Source organism: Mus caroli, chromosome 11 (assembly GCF_900094665.2).
Source record: "Mus caroli chromosome 11, CAROLI_EIJ_v1.1, whole genome shotgun sequence".
NCBI lineage: Eukaryota > Metazoa > Chordata > Mammalia > Rodentia > Muridae > Mus > Mus caroli.
This window is the reverse complement of record NC_034580.1, coordinates 84,000,293-84,019,253: the sequence shown is the minus strand read 5'-3', so window position 1 is coordinate 84,019,253 and position 18,961 is coordinate 84,000,293. Positions and strand designations below refer to the sequence as shown.

The window sequence follows — 18,961 nt, the reverse complement described above, 5'->3', positions numbered from 1 at the left end:
AAAAAAAAAAAAAAAAAAATCAGAATTCCAGGGTTTGCTGTCACACCTGCCACCCCAGTGTCAGATATGAGCTGGCATCTCAGGTCTTGGAGAGGATCCCTAAGAACCAACAGAATCTGGGCATAACAGAGACAAGCAGGGTTGGGTGTGGCAGCACCTGCCTGTGTCCTTAGCATGCAGGAGGCTGAATCAGGAGCCCTAGCTCTCAAGAAAACAAGAGGAGGGAGAGAGACAAGAACTGGCTCTAGCCAGTTATTGAGAAACAACACCTAAGAGGACCCCAGAGAATCACAGAACAAAAAGGGGCTCAGATGCACTCATCCGCAGCATCACTCACACCTCAGCTGTGAAAGACACTTGAGAAAGACAACAGATGGGTCCCCAGAGACCTAGGAAGGGCAGAGGGCGACTTGACCCCTCTCCCCATCGTCTTGCTGACTATAAAGGTGAGATCTCACTCGAGTTGTGGGTCCCTCCTGAATGAATGAAGCTCTATTCCACACTCCCTGCACTTGAGACCTTTCTAGCATCTAAGTCCATAAGTGTTTGATTACTGCTATTTTACGGGGTTTTTTCTCATACTGTTTTCTCTTTCCATGTCCTCTCCTCCCTCTCCCTCTGTGTCTCTGTCTCTTTCTGTCTCTCTGTCTCTGTCTCTGTCTCTCTGTATACCTTTGTCTCTCTGTGTTTTGTGAGACAAGGTCTCACAGTGTGGTCTTGGATGTCCTGGAACTCACTCTGTAGACCAGGCTCTTCTAGCTTTGAACTCACAGAGATCCACCTGCCTTTGCCTCTCATGTGTTGGGATTAAAGGCCTGCCCTACTGTGCCCAGTACTAATTCCCTTGCTTTGAAGGTCTGGGTTAAGTCCTGTTCAAATTCTTCTCTCCTGATCAACTAAGGAGTCTGAACTTCCTGTCCACTGGGGACCCTTTCTTACCTGCCACTCATGAAGGGCACACGCTAATCTGCTACCACTTGAAAATAACTTGTAGCATGAAGATGATAGAGCAGGCAGATGAGGGTGGTAGCCCTGTGACTAGAACTTTCACAGAGCCCAAAAGCAACTGTGGTGGTTTGAATACGCTTGGCCCAGGGAGTGGCACGATTAGGTGTGACCTTGTTGGAGTAGGTGTGGCCTTTTTGGCGGAAGTGTGTCACTGTGGGAGGTAGGCTTTGAGACTGTCCTCCTAGTTGCCTGGAAACAGTCTGCTCCTGGCTTCCTCTAGATGAAGACGCAGAACTCTCAACTCCCCAGCACCATGCCTGCCTGAACGCTGTGCTATGTTTCCTGCCATGATGATAATGGACTGAACCTGTGAACCTGTAAGTCAGCCCCAGTTAAATGTGGTCCTTATAAGAGTTGCCTTGTTCATGGTTTCTGTTCACAGCAGTAAAACCCAAACTAAGACAGCGACCATTTAGGTGCTTATTTTATGAGAAAGGAAGAGAATCCATATTTGCTTCTGGAGTTGGAGATTTTGGTGTCTTGTAGCAATGACAGAATTTAGTATTTGCAATATTCATGGGCTTTTCCCGTTTAGGGGAAACATATATGTATGTCTATGGTTGTATGTACTTATAAATGTGGATGTGTGCACACTTCTGTGTGTGGAGTGGAGCTACATTCAAGAGGGACCCACAACATGGGTGAGGGCTCGCCTTTCTTGTTAGTCTCAGCAAGACTCTATCTAATGTGTGTGAGTGCAAGTGTAAACACACACATGTGTGGAGGCCAGAGGTTGACTTTGGGTGTCTTTCCTCAATCACTTTCTGCCTTTACTTTTTTGAGGGATCCACCTGTCCTGTCTCCATACTCCCCTTCCCCAGGCATGAGCCACTATGCCCAGCCTTTTCCCTGGGTTCTGGGGAATCTGAACTCAGGTCCTCAAGTGTGCATGGCTTACTGACTTAGCCAGTGCCCCAGTCCACGTTCCCACTTTATTAAGTGTGGATTTGATTATATGACTTGGGCCGGTGACACCTGGCAGACATGACCTGTGCCTCTTCTAGATAGAAGCTTAAAGGGCCCATGTGGGTTCCTATAACATAAACTAGCAATGACTTACATACGAGGGACTCCGGCATCTCAAGCCACAAAGTGAAGGGCAGATGGGATAGAATGATGCCCATCCCACAGTGGGCCAATTATATGAAGAACTTAATCTAATGAGCCCCTGAGACCTCTAGAATTATAGGTTAGCACACGAGGCCCAGTCTACGAAGATGGATATAATAGAAGCCCGCTTGCTGGCTTGTGCCCATCATCCCAGAGGTGCAGAAGAATCACTGAAAACTTGAGGCCAACCTGATCTACATAATGAGTTTCAGGCCAGCCAGGGCTACATAGTGAAATCTTGTTTTGGTTTTTTGTTTTTGTTTTTGTTTTTTAAGATTTATTTATTTATTATATGTAAGTATACTGTAGCTGTCTTCAGACACTCCAGAAGAGGGAGTCAGATCTNTGGTTGTGAGCCACCATGTGGTTGCTGGGATTTGAACTCTGGACCTTCGGAAGAGCAGTCGGGTGCTCTTACCCACTGAGCCATCTCACCAGCCATAGTGAAATCTTATCTTTAAGTTGTGATGTAGCTTAGTTGGTAGAGTGCTTCCGTAGCACGCACAGAGCCATGGGTTCAATCCCCAGAACTGCATTAAGCAAGCATGTTGGCTCATACCGATAATCCCAACACTTGGAAGGTAGAGATGAGAGGACCAGAGGTCCAAGGTCATCATTGCCTACATATCGAGCTTGAAGCTAACCTGGAATATATGAGACCTGTGTCAAGATAAAACAAAAACCTCATCAAACATAACCATAAAAGCAGCCTCGTGCAACAGTCAAACATCCTAGCCACTGGAGCTCCTAAGACGTTTTGTCGCCTCTCTGTGCTTAACATTAATCCTGTTTTCTGAGAAAGTGAAAGGACCGAAGCAATCAGGTCACTTTCCCAGAAGTAAGGGCGGGTAACCAGGGGAGCAGATTTTACATCCGGAGGCTGGCTCCCTTCGTTTTACTGCAAGGAGCTGCTACAGGAGACCCTTGCCGGCCTGGAAGCAGAAGCACATGGGAGATGGTGGCTTCTAAGCACAGTGTCCACATTCAATTCTATTTTTAGCTCTCGTAGCTAGGTTTCTGGCCCTTATTCTGGGTCTAATGACTAATCACATAACAATGCCCCAGTGAGCCCAAGGCTTCCCAAGATTTAAAAAAAAAAAAAAAAAAGAAAGAGGTTTGGGGGCTGAGCGATGACTCTGTACCGGCACATGCTGCAAAGCCTGAGTTCCGTCCCCAGGACCCAGGACTCAAGTGACAGAAGGAGAGAACTGACTCCAAGTTATCCTCTGACCTCCACACACACTCCTTACCATGTGCGGGCACACCCAAAATAAATAAATATTTTTAAAATTTTAAAATGAAAACAAGAAACCCTTCATTACGAATGCCCAACTCCTGCTGTCAAAATGGCAGAAAACGAATGAATGCTTGCCATGAGCCTCCCACACCTTCTGAAGGAAGAGCCAGAGGAGTGGGTTTCCTGAAGTTAGGGGGAGATGACCCTCAGTTTCATCTTTGGGCAGTCTAGGCTTGCAGGGGTGTTTAGCAGAACAGAGTCCCCATTGTCTGAAGACCTGGGACCTGATGACAGCCACCCATTTCTGAGCCGCCTTCCTTGGGAAAGTGTAGCCGCTGACTCCCTGGAAGAGGGAAGTTTCTTGAAGGACCCCTTTCAGGAGAGGAAAAAAAAATCACTGCCAGATCTCCCACTAGCATAAACTTCCCTATTCAGGACTCTCTTGCAGACTTTTAAAGAGATCTTTATGCAGGAGAGACACAGGAAAAGTAAAAAATGGGGAGTCCTAGAATTTGATTCAAGAAGTGAGGCCATTAAAAAAACAAAAAAAAAGCAGTTTACAGATAAAGATGGGGGAGGGGAGCGTGGCAAATCCTGGCAAGATCTACAGGCCAAGCCTTTCGTTTTGATCCTGACATTTTTCCTACTTGTGCTTTTACATAAATGGCGCTCTGGATGTCTAGGCTATAATTTGTGTAACATTTAGTGATGGAAAAAATAGTTTAGACTAAAACACCCAGTTCACTTCAGTTCTCAGGAAGTGGGCTTATAGCTTTCTGTTCGTCTTAGAAGTTTGCTTTATCATTTTATTATTAAAAATAAATAAATAAAAATAAAAGCTGGCCAGGGGTGGCACACACCTTTAATCCCAGTACTCCGAAGCCTAAGACAGGTAGGTATCTGTGAGTTCGAGGCCAGCCTGATCTACACAGTGAGTTCTAGGACAGCCAGGACTGCACAGAGAAACCTTGTCTCAAAAAAAAAAAAAAAGAAACAAACAAACAAACAAACAACAAACAGAAAACAGCCTTAAACAGTCTGGGAAGATGGCTAAGTCAGTAACGGATTGGCTGCGTAAGCATTAAGACCTCAGGACAATGTAAAAAGCCTGGTGAGGTAGAGTGCACTGTACCCCCCACAGCTGGGAGGTAGAGACAGGCAGACGCTCAGGGCTTATTGGCCAGTTAGTCTAGAGCAATCTGACAATTCCAGGACCTAACGAAAGACCCTGTCTCAAAAACAAAGCCAAACAAAGCAAAACAAAACCTGAAGGCAGATGGTGCCTGAGAAACCATATTGGAAATTGACCTCCCACCCAACCATGCACATGCCAAACACCCCATTGAAACAATGTGTTTCATCATTTTTTCTTTACTTTCTGTTTATTACTATCCTTATTTTTTATGGTACTGAGAAACGAACCTACAGCCTCATGCATTCTAGGCAAGGGCTCTACTATTCAGCCCCATTTTTTCACTTTATTTTAAAATTTTTTTAAAATTAAGATATATTAACAGTGTATATTAATGAGCGTGATGTGATGTCTCCACACAAATATTCGGCATGCTCTGAGAAAATGCACCCTCCCTTAATCCATCCTTCCCCTGAAAGTTCACGCTTGGAAGGCGGAATCTGAGACAGTTCTGCTAACGCAGTTCAGGTGGCCTTGAACTCTCAACCCTCTTGCCTCAGCATTCTAAAAAGCTGGGATTACAAGTGTCTTGACACTTGGCGTTAGAAGCTCCCTTTGAAAGATCTCGTTCTCTCTCACACACACTCTCTGCTAATGTATCATGTATTGCAGGTCGGCCTTGAACTCACTGTACAGCAGAACTACCTTGATCGGTTTGCCTCCGTTCTTGAGTGTTGGGATTAAAGGGGTCCAGCATCATGCCTGGCGTTTCTGACCAATAGCTAACCTTCCTGCTCATTCTAAGTGATGCGAGGTAAAGAGCACCCTCAACCTGGGCAAAGGTATGGCATGAGCAATAGCAAAAACACAATTAGTGGCTCAGAAGGGGGTCGCCCAAGAGCGTGCCAAGAACCGGCTGCTTGTGAACAGAAGGTAAGATTGTATTTGAGTGTTTTGGGCTGCTGTATGTGGTAGAGAAGCTGAGCGTAGCTAGCTCGTCTCTCAGTGGCAGAGCTCCGCAGGCACTGTATCTTGGTTTGGACTTGGATCGAGGTTTCTGAATTGGTTTATAAACTGTATCTAAGCAGTGATAGTAGCCATGGTGGTGGTGGCACAAGCACTTAGGAGACAGAGGCAGAGGTGGATCTCTGAGTTTAAAGCCAGCCTGGTCTACAGAGAGAGTTCCAAGACAGCCAGGGTTAAACAGACTCTGTCTCCAAAAACATAAAAATAAAAAAATAAAAATAAAAGATAATAAGTCCTATAAGTCTAGGCAGGGCTTATGGGCCACAGCCATATTGTGCTGCAAATCTGTCCGCTTCTCTCAATTATAAAGAAAAACCTTTTCCTTTCCTTCCATCTTCTTTCTAAGCATCCTTTCCTTAGCGCCTGGGGCCTTTTCCTCAGAGCCTTTTTTGGCTTCCTCTCTCTTTCTCTAAAGAGTAGAGCCTATCACTGTATGAAGGAGTGGACCCACGGCAGATGCAGACACCAGAGCATACTTCCCACAGGGGCAAGCCCTTTGGCAGTCACGGGACCGAAGAGTCTCTGTGTAGTATAACCGAAAGTGTACTTATTTATTTTGGTGCCTTTGTGAGTGCTTTCCAACTTTACAGGAGGAGGCCTTTTTTGTTTTGTTTGGCTTTTAGTTACTGCACACATATTTCTTTTGACATGAGTGAAACTCATGAGTGAGCAGTTCTTTTCCGGACTCTCCCGATGACAGTGTGTCTTCCTTGGAGCTTCCTGGGCTCCTGTGGACTTTCTACGACATGGACACATGGAAGGCATAGAGGGGTGGCCTGAGTGTGGGGACAGAAGTGGCCATTTCCCAAACTTCGTGAAGCTGGGTAAAATATGACCCACTGAGTGAGGCACTCCATTTGAAGTTTCTGAGATCAGGGCGGTCCGGCACCTTCCGGTGTGGAAGTTGGAGCTATCTGTCACAGTCTTGAAAAGCTCTAGAGTCACGTGTTCAGGTCTATGCAAGAAAAGGGGCAATACCAGCGGATGCCCACTCCCAACCCACCCAAGGTGGGTACAATTAAAACAGTTGGCCTGTGCTGAAAACCTCTCATGGCAGGCATTACCCAGAGGCTCTGCCTAACTGTGACCCGCTCTGCTTCCCTCTGAATTCCTGTTTTGTTTCTAAAGAGGTGACCATGTGCTTTGGCATGGATGTGGGGGTAGATGGGTGGGAGGTGAGCTGGTGTGTGTAGGGGGGTGACAGGGTGGGATTGGGAAGACTTCGGTAGCTCTTAGAGAATGAAGTAGGCCTGGTCCAAGCTAACTGCTATACTCTGTGAAAGGGGGGGTTAGCTGATAGCTGGAGTTTGACCCTCCAATGCTGCAGAGAAAAGGGGGGAAAACAACTTATTTGACCCAATCCTGGAAAATACTAAGAGGGTGAGAGCCCTTGGGCTTCTGGGAAAGATTTCCTTTGATAAAGAGTGCATCGAGGGGCCAGTGAGATGGTTCAGTAGGGAGAGGCTTGCTGCTAAGTCTGAAGACCTGAGCTTTGACCCTGGGATACATATGATAGGAGAGAATTGGCTCCTATAAGTTGTTCTCTGACCTCCACATGTAAGCTTTGATACACAACACAACACACACTCATTCATACATACACTGATACACTTACACACACACACTCATACAAACGCATGAATACACACACATAGACATACACTCTACACACACTCATATACACACATATAAGCAGCCTCACACATGATAATTGTATTAATTTTTTTAAAGTACACTGAAAGAAGCCCTCATTCTTCTCTTCCTGCTTCTAGACTTTTTTGTTAGACAAGGAAGCGATGTTCAGAGGTGTGACAGACGTATCTCCACAAAGGGAAGGCCGAGAAAACTTGTCTGAAGCTGCCCCAATTCCTTACTACATTGAGCTGCAGAGTCAGGATGAAACTAGGGACGAACCTCAGCCAGCCATGGCTGACAGAGCAGAGCTCCGTTGATGGGCCAGGCTTTGCTTCCGATTGATGGATGCTGGTGAACGTTGGTGAAGTATCTTGAATTCCATTTTCGTCCTTTGTTTAGAATCAACACATATGAATTTTATTATTGTCCTAGTCACTGTCCTATTGCTGTGAAGAGACACTAGGACCAAGGCAAATACGAAAGACAGCATTTAATTGGGAGCTCGATTACAGTTTTAGAGGTTTAGTCCATTATCATTATGACTGGGAACATCGTAGTACACATAGGTGGCACTGGAGCAGTAGCTGAGAGGTACATCCTGATCCGTAGGCAGAGAGAACGAGAGAGAGAGGGGGCAGGGGGAGAGACAGACAGACAGACAGGGACACAGAGACACAGACACAGACACTCTGGGCTTTTGACACCTCAAAGCCCACCCCCAGTGACAGACTTCCTCCAACAATGTCCCACCTCCTAATCCTTCTAATCCTTTCAAATAGTGCCACTTCCTGGTGACTAAGCATTCAAGTATACCAACCTATGGGGACCATTCTAATTTAAACCCTCGCAATTACTCTATGAGAAAAACATACTCCTCCATGCAATTATATGACTACTTTAATTGGATAGTCAGTTGCTTGCCACAAACAGCTCCCTGGCTTTGCAGTCAGGAGTCAAGAGAGATTGGTCACCTCTGAACTATGCCTTTAGGGACTCCCATGGTGTGTGTGTGTGTGTGTGTGTGATATGTGTATTGTGAGAGGTGCACATTCTATGGTAAATGTGTGGTCGGAAGACAACTTTATGGAGTTGGTTCTTTCCTTCCACCTTTATGTGGAATTCAACTCAGGCTACCAGGCTTATGGAGTAAGTGCTGTTACCTGGGGAGCCATCTTGCCAGCCTACATTCCCGATGTATTGAAGAAAGTTGAAGTGGGGAAAAGCAAGGTGACATCAGTGGCCTGGAAAAGGAGCGACCACAGCTGAAAGTGTTCTTCACGGAAGGGTTGAGGTGGACATTTATCCTCATTGACAGAAAGCACGAGTGCCGGCTAACTTCCATCTCGTCTGTCCATTTGCTTTTGTGCCATACCATTTGATGAGCCCTATTGATAACGTCTGTTTTAGGAATGAAGCTTGGGGATCCATCAGTCAGCTGGCCAACAAATCAATCTTGCTGTTATACACCACTGGGGGACTAGAGGTAACTTCAGAGAGAGGGTTTGTGGGTATGATTGCTACACTGTATTAACATTCCTTCTACTATGTTCATCTGCCCCAGACCATGAACAAACACATGGAATGACTCATATCCTGAATCTCTGCATCCCTGCTATGTAGTCCATTCAACAGACTACTAGATGATTTGATCAAAGAAAGAAACGAAAATAGCCAATTAGACCTTTCAAAAATGCTTGTCTTTGGTGGATGTGGTGGTGCATGCCTGTAATCCCAGCTCTTGGGAGGCTAAGAAAGGAGAATTGAATATTTGAGACCAAACTAGGCACCCCACAGGGAAAGCCAAGAGTTCAAGGCCACCCTGAGCTATAGAGCAAGAGTATGAAGAAACAAAACAAAGCCATTTTCTACCAAAATGAGTTGTTTTCTTGTGTGCATGCATATGAATATCCGTGTATACAAATGTGTGTGCAAGTATCATTTCCACATGTGCATGTGTGTGAGACATTCAGAAGACAACCTCAGCTGTCATTCTTTGGCCACCATACACCTTAGGTTTTTGCGACTGTCTCTCGATTAGCCTGGAGATCGCTAATTAGACTGGGCTTCTTGCCAGCTGGCTTCAGGGCCCACCTGACTCTACCTCCCAAGCCTGGATTTAAGCATGTTGTGCCATCATGCCTGACTTTGGGATTTTTTTTTAAGTACCACAAAGCTGCCTGAAAAAATTTAATTAGGGAAATAAGAATATCATATCCCACTTTCAACGGAGCGCATGCAGAAATACAGTCCAAAGCTTCCACCCTCTTTTTGTGGCACACTTTGTGCCTAGAGAGGCTTTCTTTGAAATGGAAAAGGAACTCTCCTACTAAATATGATGATGAGAAGCGGAAACACTATTCTTGAGGTTAAAAAAAGGTTTTTCATGAGTCTCCTAAGCCTTGTGCTGGCGCTCATGGAAAAGCTGACTTAGAGAAACGAGCTAGAACGCGCGCGCGCTATCTCTGCTAACCATCTCAGAACGCAGGAGCTCACCCGGAGGCCGCAGAGATCAGTATGAGACCGAGTGTAAGCTGGTCTTTAGATGGCCATCTGAAAACTCATCAAATGGCAAATCGTGAAAAACAAAATCACCTCTGAAACTTTCAAATTGCATTGATCTGTGGCAGAAAGCCCTCACCACAGGGAGAGAAATGATGGATCAGGGAACTCGTGGGAGGGGTTGTTTAAAGTGCTTTGTGCTGTGTGTGTGTGTGTGTGTGTGTGAGAGAGAGAGAGAGAGAGAGAGAGAGAGAGAATGCGTATGTGTGTGAGTGTGTGCATGTATGTGTGTGTTCACGTATTTTAATTTATGTATGGAATTGCCTGCAGATAGTAAATAGACTATATTTTCTATGTTTTGAGGACGATAGAATTATCAGGCTGTCCATGTATTTCAAAGCCAGGGAAAACAGAAACAGCTTTGAAGTGCCTCCTCCTGCCTTTTTTTTTTTTTTTTTTTTTTGGTCCTAATCTTCCAAGAGATGGTCTCGACAATGTTCTTTCTCCCCTCCCCCCGCCCCGCCCCGACTCCCTTTCAGAAGCAGTTGAAAGTAACCTTTTTCCGTTAAAATGGCAATGCAAGCTTTAATTAGGTCAAGGAATGTACCCATGGAGCGCCGCCGTGGATGCCTGAAATGACCACAAAGGCAGGCAGGCAAGTCTGAGCCGCACAACTGTTCTCCAAACACCTGTTCTCTCTGTCCTTCAGCTCTGAGCCTGGGCGGTGCCCGCCTTGAAGGCACCCTGGGCTTTTGCACAAGTGTCCCTGATTGAATACCTATCTATGTTCCTTCTGGATAGCACCTTTCTCTGTGGTATTTCCTTCCCTCTGTAACATGATCTTCCATGTGCCCAGGCTACCTCATAGGGTTTGTGTCTGTGGCTAAGGGAAGGACCACACTTGATGCAGTCATCAAGGACTGATCAGGAAGGCTTTTCTTTTATTTTTTTTAAATTTTTTTTTTTTTTTTTACATTTTGAACACCCTTAAAATACCAGACTTTGGGATTCTCACAAAATCCATCCTGTAACTTTCTCTCTATGGCCTAGGAGAAAAACTGCGAGGACTTTGTAGGAGGCAACATAGTAAATGCTTTAGGCTTCTGCACCGAAATAACAGCCAGCAGTATGGTATCACATACGTGTTCCTTATTCAGTGAAACTTTATAAAGTTAGGCAAGAAACTAACTTTTTGGAGACACGGCTCAGTGGTTAAGAGCATCAACTGCTCTTCCAGAGGCCCCAGGTTTGATTCCCAGCACCAACATCTGGCGGTTCACAACCACCTCTGTAACTCCAGTTGTAGGAGATCTGACACCTTCTTTTGGTCTCCAAAGGCACCTGCACACATGTGTGAGCACATATACACACGCAGACACACATAAATAAAAATGGATATTTTTTTAAAGTATTTTTAAAATGACAGCGAGTTAGGTCAAATGTCTCACACGTGTCATCCCAGCTCTTTGAGGAGGGGCAGAGAGGTAGGGGAATTAAGAGTTCAGAACCATCCTCAATTACAAAGTGAGTTTAAGGACAGCCTGGGTTACATGAGACCATGTCTTAGAACACATAAACAGAATAAAAAGGGCACGGCTGGGAAGATGGCTCCCTCAGTGAGGTGTTTGCCATGCAAACAGGAGGTGTTTAACTCAGGAGGGGTTGAATCCAGTCCCTATCATTGACATGGCCAGTTGGTTCGCCTATGATCCAGACACTGGGACAGGAGAAGCCTGGAAGCTTGCTGGCGAGTCAGTTCAGCCAAATCAGTGAACTTCAGGTTCAGTTGGAGACCCTACCTCATAACGAATGGTGAGGAGCTCTCTGGCTCCCTCATTTGCATGCATGTACACATGCACATAAACACATGGACATGTGCACCAATGAGTGTGCACACACACATACAGAAAGACAACACACCACAGAGTCATGCTTGGAACATCTCTGGGGGTGTTTCACTGAATGTGGCCCGGATCTGAATTTATGTTTGGTGGTATTTTGGCTGCTGTGACAAGGAGGGCTAAGGCCAAAAGCTGCTCCAGTCCATTGATTTAAGTCCGTTACACAGGCTACCATGAGTCTGCATGATGGAAACCTGTTGTGCTCACTAGAGTGCAGACACACGAACGAAAGAACTGGTTGGCTGTCCTTTGTCATGGTGACCATCTCATCCCTGGTCAAATACTCTATTCTTGTCTCCTTCTTCACTCCCTCAACTGGTGTCTGATCACCGAGTTGTCTCTGAGCACTGGTTGATAAAATGGGAGTACATTTCATCACAGCATTCAAGGCACTTTATGAACTGGCACCAGGGCTGAATTATCCGCTGGGATAGCATATGCTGTGGATTAGACCTTCCATGTGCCATGAAGGGCATGTATCAAAGGCTTGCTCTCCAAGATGGTATTATGAAGGAGTTGTTTCAGTTTTATATCCTATTGCTGTGATTAAATAACGGAAAAAGAAAAGAGCAACTTAAGGAGGAAAGACTTCATCTTAATTCTCAGTCCAGGGTTTCTGTCCATCTTAGTGGGTGAAATCACAGGGGCGGGAGCTTGAGGGAGTTGGTCACATCACATCCCTAAATCAGAAACAGTAATGAATGGATGTGTCTGCTTAGATCCAGGACACAGCCAGGGAAACTCAGGTGGGTCTTCTCTCTTCAATTCATGCAATCACGATAATCCCCTGCAGGTATACCGAGAGAGAGGCCCATTTCCTAGGGAAGTCTGCCTTCTGTCAAGCTGACAACTCAAACCCTCATAGAGATAGCGAAACCCTCAAGGTATGGGTCCTAATAAGAAGCCTTATGTTATTTGAAGACTAGCTTTCAAGGAGATTGTAGGAGTCTGGTTCTGTCCCTCTCTTTTGCTTCCTGAACATGAGTTGAACTCTTGGCTCCATCATACATTCCTAGGATGATGTTCTAACTTACCTCAGACCCAAAATGATGAGGACAACTACTCATAGACCGGACTCTCCAAAACTGTGAGGGAAAATAATTTTCTCTGCATGAAGCTGATTATCTAGAGTATCTTATTTGCATGTATGTGGGGTAGGGTGTATGCTTATATGGATGTGTGTGATGGTACCCTTGGCGTGCATGCACACGTGGAGGCTAGAGAGTGATGTCCAGTGTCTTCTTATGTTGCGCTCTCTCTTATCCTTGAGGCAGAGCCTCTCACTGAACCTGAAGCTCACTGTTCCAGCTCTAATGGGCTGGTCATCAACTCCCAGGATCTGCCTGTCTTTAAGTCTCAGCTCTGGAATCATGGAACTGTGCCACCAAAGTTTAGTTTCTTCGTGGATTCTGGGGCGCTGAAGTCAGGTCGTCATGCTTGGGCAGCAAGCACTTTACCCACTGAACCACGTTCCCAGCTCCTCAAGTTTGTTATTTATTATAGTAACAGAAAGCTGACTATTTTATTTGAAAGCAGAAGAAAGACAAGATAACGATAATAAATGCATAGGGATAAATAATATGTGGTCTGAGTTCTGGTTATCTTTCTACCAATTTAGTTGTAAATATACCTCCAGAAGAGGCCCACAAAAGAAACAGGGTTTTCCCTAAAGATTGTCATATAAAAAGACAACTGGGGTGGTTTGAATGAGAATGGCCCCCCATAGGCTCATCTATATGAATACTTGGTTCCCAGTTGGTGGAACTGTTTAGGAAGGATTAGAAGGCGTGGCCTCGATGGAGGGGGTAGGCGTTCAAAGGCTCATGCCAGTCACTTTCTCTGCCTTACAGTTGCAGATCAAGATGTAAGCTCTCGCCGGGCGTGGTGGCGCACGCCTTTAATCCCAGCACTCGGGAGGCAGAGGCAGGCGGATTTCTGAGTTCAAGGCCAGCCTGGGCTACAGAGTGAGTTCCAGGACAGCCACGGCTACACAGAGAAACCCTGTCTCGAAAACAAAAACAAAAACAAAAACAAAAACAAAAAAAAAAAAAAAAAAAAAAAAAAAAAAAAAAAAAAAAAAAAACAAAAACAAAAGATGTAAGCTCTCAGCTACTACTCCAGCGCCATGCCAGCCTGCCTGCTGTCATGCTCCCCACCGTGATGGTCATGGACTCTAATCCTCTGGAATAGCCAGCCCCAAGTTAAATGCTTTCTTTTGTAAGTTCTCTTGGTCATGGTGTCTTATCACAGCAATAGAGAAGCAATTAAGAAGACAGCATACCCAGTTAATTTGAATTTGAATAAACAATGAATATTTTAGTCTGAATTTATTATGAATATTACAGGGAGAATAGTCACACACACACACACACACACACACAAAAACCAAAACCATATGGCTGGGTGTGGCACACTTACAGTCACAACCTTGGGAAGACTGAGGTAAGAGAATTGCAAGTTCTAGGCCAGCCAGAGCTACATAATGAGACTCTGTCTGAAAAAAAGAAAAAAAAATGTTTATTTGGAATTCAAATTAAACAGGCATCCTGTGCTTTCGTTTTCCAAGTCTGGCATCCCCACAGGAAGTCAGTGCAGCTCTGGCTGGCGTCAGCTGTGTCTGCAACCTTCCCTCCTTGAGGTACCTTACATTAGGTTCCTCAGAAGCAGGCCCTGGGATGGGGATTTCTCAGCAGGACAGGCAAAGGGTGAGGCTCAGGCAAGGGTCTGTAGGGTCCTGGGGGCTTCAACTCTGACCCCCTCAGCCATGCACAAAGTTAAGCTCAGAAATGTCCAGGGTGTAACAGAGTGTCTCATCAGTGCCAGGGCAGACACAGACTCCCTGACTCTTCCATAGATCCAAGAGGATATTAAGTCAAGCTGATAGAATTACAGGAATGGATACAGTTTCCTTGTGCCAACCTGTATGTCACAGAGTGCCTTATTCCTCTCTGAGAGGGCCCACACCTCATGAGGGATCTATTCCTCACTGAGAAGGCCCATATCTCATTCCTCTCTTAGAGGGCCCACACCTCATGAGAGACCTATTCCTCACAGAGAAGGCCCACATCTCATGAAGGAGCCTATTCTTCACAGAGAGGCTCACACCTCATGAAGAGGTTTGTACTCACTGAGTAGCCTGTACCTCACAGTTGGTCCTCCACCACACAGAGGAGACCTATATTTACTGAGTAGTCCACACCTTAATGATGGGCCTATAACTCACTGATGGGCCTTCATTTCCCAGAAGGGTCTACACCTCACATAAAGGCCTGCATTTCAGTCATGGAAGGGGCCTGTCCTTCACAGAGGATTTTATACTTCAGTGAGGAAGTCTATACCTCACTGAAGAGTCCTGTGCCTCAGAGATGGGCCTAGGCATCACTGGGGTGCCTATACTTCACTCAGTGATAGAGTCTGTACCTCATTTGAAAAGCTATACATTAGAGGGGGTTACCTGACAGAGGGACTTAGACTTTTCGTAGGCATCATGTCAAAACTCATGAAAGACTGCCTTATTACCATAGAAATAGCTTCTGGGTACCACTCTTCCTTGTTTGACCCTGTCACTGCATCATTAAGAGCATTCAGCTGCTCTCCTCTCTAGGCTGATGACATCTGAGCCTGGTCCCCGGAATACCCAGGTCCCAACTCATCACACCTCCATTATTCTCCATTCACATTCTTAGCCCTGCGACCTCCCTCCTAACACCCGTTCTTCCCGGAAAGCAGTTTTTACCTTCTACCAAATGGTGTTTTTTTCCTATTTTTTTTCTTTTTATCCCCCTTTTTTTCCTTTTTGAGATGGGGTCTTCCTATGTAGCCAAGGCCAATCTGAAGCTTGCTATATAGCCCAAGCTGGCCTTAGACAGGCATATACCACAAGGTTTGGCCTGGCCTGACCGGCAGCATCTAAAGGCCCTGTGATGCCCCCTCTCCTGTAATATGTCCACCTCCATCTCTAAGAAACATGCCGTTCTCCTCAGGCACCTCACAGGCCTCTGCACGTCTGCGGGGTGACTTCTTCCATACTGACGCGTGTCCTGTCTGCTCTCTCTGGCTCCCTGTGGTCCCTGCTTCGGCAGAGAGTAGATCCCATTCATTTGACTATTCCTAGCACCTCATCCACAGTGGTCCCTTAATTGTTTGCTGGCTGGCTGGCTGGATAAAGATATTCAGCCTGTGGCTTTGCTCAGATAAACACTCAGCTACAGTTGGCTAGTGTTGCATTGCTATATGCGACGGGTATGCATGCTGATGGTAGCAGCAGAGGCATTAAAGATAAATGGAAAAATGCAAAACCACCAAACTTCATCCCTCTCTAGGGGTGCTGGCTTCTGCATTTGGGCCCCACCCAATCCCACAGGAATGTCCCAGTGAATGAGTCCATGATCTTCCTCATCTATCATCTGCATGTCTGTCTGTCTGTCTGTCTGTCTGCATGCATGCATGCAGTAAGTATGGGTGTGGACATACATATACCATGGTCTATCTGTAAGGATCAGAAGAGAGCTTATAGAAGCTGGTTTTCTCCTGCTACCCTATGGGTCCTGAGATCAAACTCGGGCTTTCAGGCTTGGCGGAAGGTGTTCTTACCCACTGAGTCATTTGGCCAGCCCCGGTGATTCCCCACCACCTCTATTTCCAGGTGGGGGATCCTGGCCCTAGTCCAACTCCATCTATAGTTTAGAACTGAGGGGCTCTTCCCCAGCCCCTCCCCAGTGGGAGCTTCTATTCGCTCACTGTCTTCCAGCACAAGGACTTACGGCTAATAGCCCAGTGTGAAGGGAACCAAAAAAATCCCATGACCCAATTTGACCTATCTTCCTTGAATACTATGCCTCTCTGTCCCTTCAACTCACAGGAGGTGACTGGATAGCTCTCATGGGGCTTGGGTCTGGTATTAGGCAGCTGATGGGCCTTAGAGAGCTGTTCAACCAATCTCCTTATCTGTTCATGGAAATAATTCCATAGGCCACGTTTTTTGCTCTACCTGTTTCTGAATTTACCGTTCCCTACAGATCCTAGGAATCCAGGGTTCAAAGTGGCTTGCCATGTAAGAAAGACCTAGAAGAGAGGTGTACCCCTGGGACCTAAGATTTCTTACCATGTACGGGGCAAGGAGGAAGGCTATGCACCAAGTGGACCTGGCTGCAGACACAGCAAGCAACTAAACAGAGCAAGGAGCTCCAGGGGCTGAACAAGGTCCAGAGTGCACAGCTCATTCTGACCAGGTGGAAGAGACAGGTATGCCTAGGAGTCATGATGAAGCATGCTCCTGTTACAAGTAGACTGAGGGGGACTGAATGTCAAAGGGAAAATGATGAGGAAGAAAAGTGGAACACTATTTTCAGAGCTGGTCCAGGCTCAGTAGGAGGAGATGCTTGTACCAGGCTGGGCGTGGGGGGCTCTTGAGCACCCGAAGCTGCTCCTCCTCGTTCGAAGACTTGCTGTTTGCGTTGGTTCAGAAAGTACTGCAGTGTGCCTCAGGGATAACGGCTGGGCATTCTGATGGTACCATTCCCTACTCTCTCCACTAACTACAGCCTCTGCCACCATTCTCTTGCCTTTCTCACTGCCAGGTCTGAACAGTTGGTGATAGCTGCCTCCCTCTCTAATTCGATTCATATTGCCTGTATGTAATCCATATCCATGTACCCATGCATCTATGCACGCATGCATCCGTCTGTAGGTTGATCCTTCAGTATATGGCTCCTTGTTTGTTTATTTCTCAATTATCACCTATAATAGTCCAAGCACAGTGTCTCACACTTGGTAGCTCTGATGATTCAGGGGGACTTAAGAGAAGCCAATCAGTTCCTCTGGTGCAAGAGGGAAAAAGTAGATAAATGGTTTTAGGGTGCAACCACAAAAGACTATTTGGGGTGCTATGGAACACAAGGCTTGAGGGCCTGGGACTGTTGGACATAAAGACAAAGTATGTTAGCCTGCCTCAAAGGATGAGCCAGCGTCTGCTCAGATTTCCAGATGGTCAGAAACCATCTAAGCAGAGACCAATGGAACTATTACCGCCTGATTAGGAAGCAGCTCTCCCAAAGGCTTAAGGCTCCAACCCACCAGTGTTCAGAGGTGGAACTTTTAGAAGTGATAAGAACTTAAAGGTTTTGACTGCATTAGTGGATTGATCCATTGATGGATTCGCCATTTTTTGGTCATTACTGGAGAGAAGCTGATACTCCAGGAAGTGAGACCCAGTAAGAAGTAGGGAATGGAGGTAGCTTGGAGGGGTCTATCTTGTGTCTTCTCTGGCCACACTCTATCATTATGCTCAGCTTTGGCTCAGGTCCAAAGCCATGGGGCCAAGTGATCATGGACCATGGACCTCTGCAGCTGTAAATCAAAACCAGTCTTGTCTCTCTCAAGTAGTTCCTCTCAGGCGTTTCTGTGACAGGGAGGAAAGCCAAGGAGAGCAACGATCCCAGACGCTTGGATACCTAGATTTGTTTGGCTTCTGAGCTCTTGCTTTGGCTGTATTGTAGGATATTTGGAGAATAATAAGAATTTGAATTACAGACGTAGGCTTAAGACTGGTTGATTTTTTTTAAAGACTTATTTATTTTATGTATATGAGTACACTGTAGCTCTCTTCAGACATACCAGAAAAGGGCATCAGATCCCATTACAGACAATTGTGAGCCACCATGTGGTTGTTGGGAATTGAACTCAGGACCTCTGGAAGAGCAGTCAGTGCTCTTAACCGCTGAGCCATCTCTCCAGCCCAAGACTGGTTAGTTTATTCACTAAATATTTATGAAGAGCCGACCATGTACCAGGGCCAGTCTGTGTGTCAGGGACAGAATGGCTTGTAATGGCACCGTAGTTCCTGCTCTTGTGAGGGACACACAGAGAAGGGAGAGTCAGGGCTCCTCCCCCAACTCCTCCTATCTTTCCCACTTCCCTACTCATCCCACTGTGTATGCTTCCTCTTTCTCTCTATTTCAAACAAAACCACAAGAATGGAAATCAAAACAGATGAAACAAGGAAGACAAAACAGCCAGATAGCCCTACTTTGACCTAAAGTAAAATCCCAGAGGAGGAGGATCGTCTTCCCTGGGGTTAGAATTTGCAGTAACAGGTGTGGATATCCTAGCAGCAGTTTGGTGGTCATGCATGATACTGCAAACAGGAGAAAAAAAAAAAGAAGACAAAACAAAATGAAATTGAAACCACACACAACACAACATGGACTCTTGGCAACTGAGGCAGAGGCAGGCAGATCTCTGTGAGTTTGGGGCTGTTTTATATCTACATTTTATTATGTAGCTGCTAGGTGGTGGTGGTGGCAGCATAAACCTTTAATCCTGCACGAGGCAGAGGCAGAGGCAGAGGCAGAGGCAGAGGCAGAGGCAGAGGCAGAGGCAGAGGCAGAGGCAGAGGCAGAGGCAGAGGCAGAG

General features: G+C 46.0%; 1 non-coding gene across 1 annotated transcript; it reads left to right on the top strand.

Moving 5' to 3' along the window:
- Positions 1 to 18,538: 18,538 nt before the first annotated feature.
- LOC115032669 lies at positions 18,539 to 18,695 on the top strand. Its single transcript, XR_003838299.1, has one exon.
- The last annotated feature ends 266 nt before the right edge of the window (positions 18,696 to 18,961 follow it).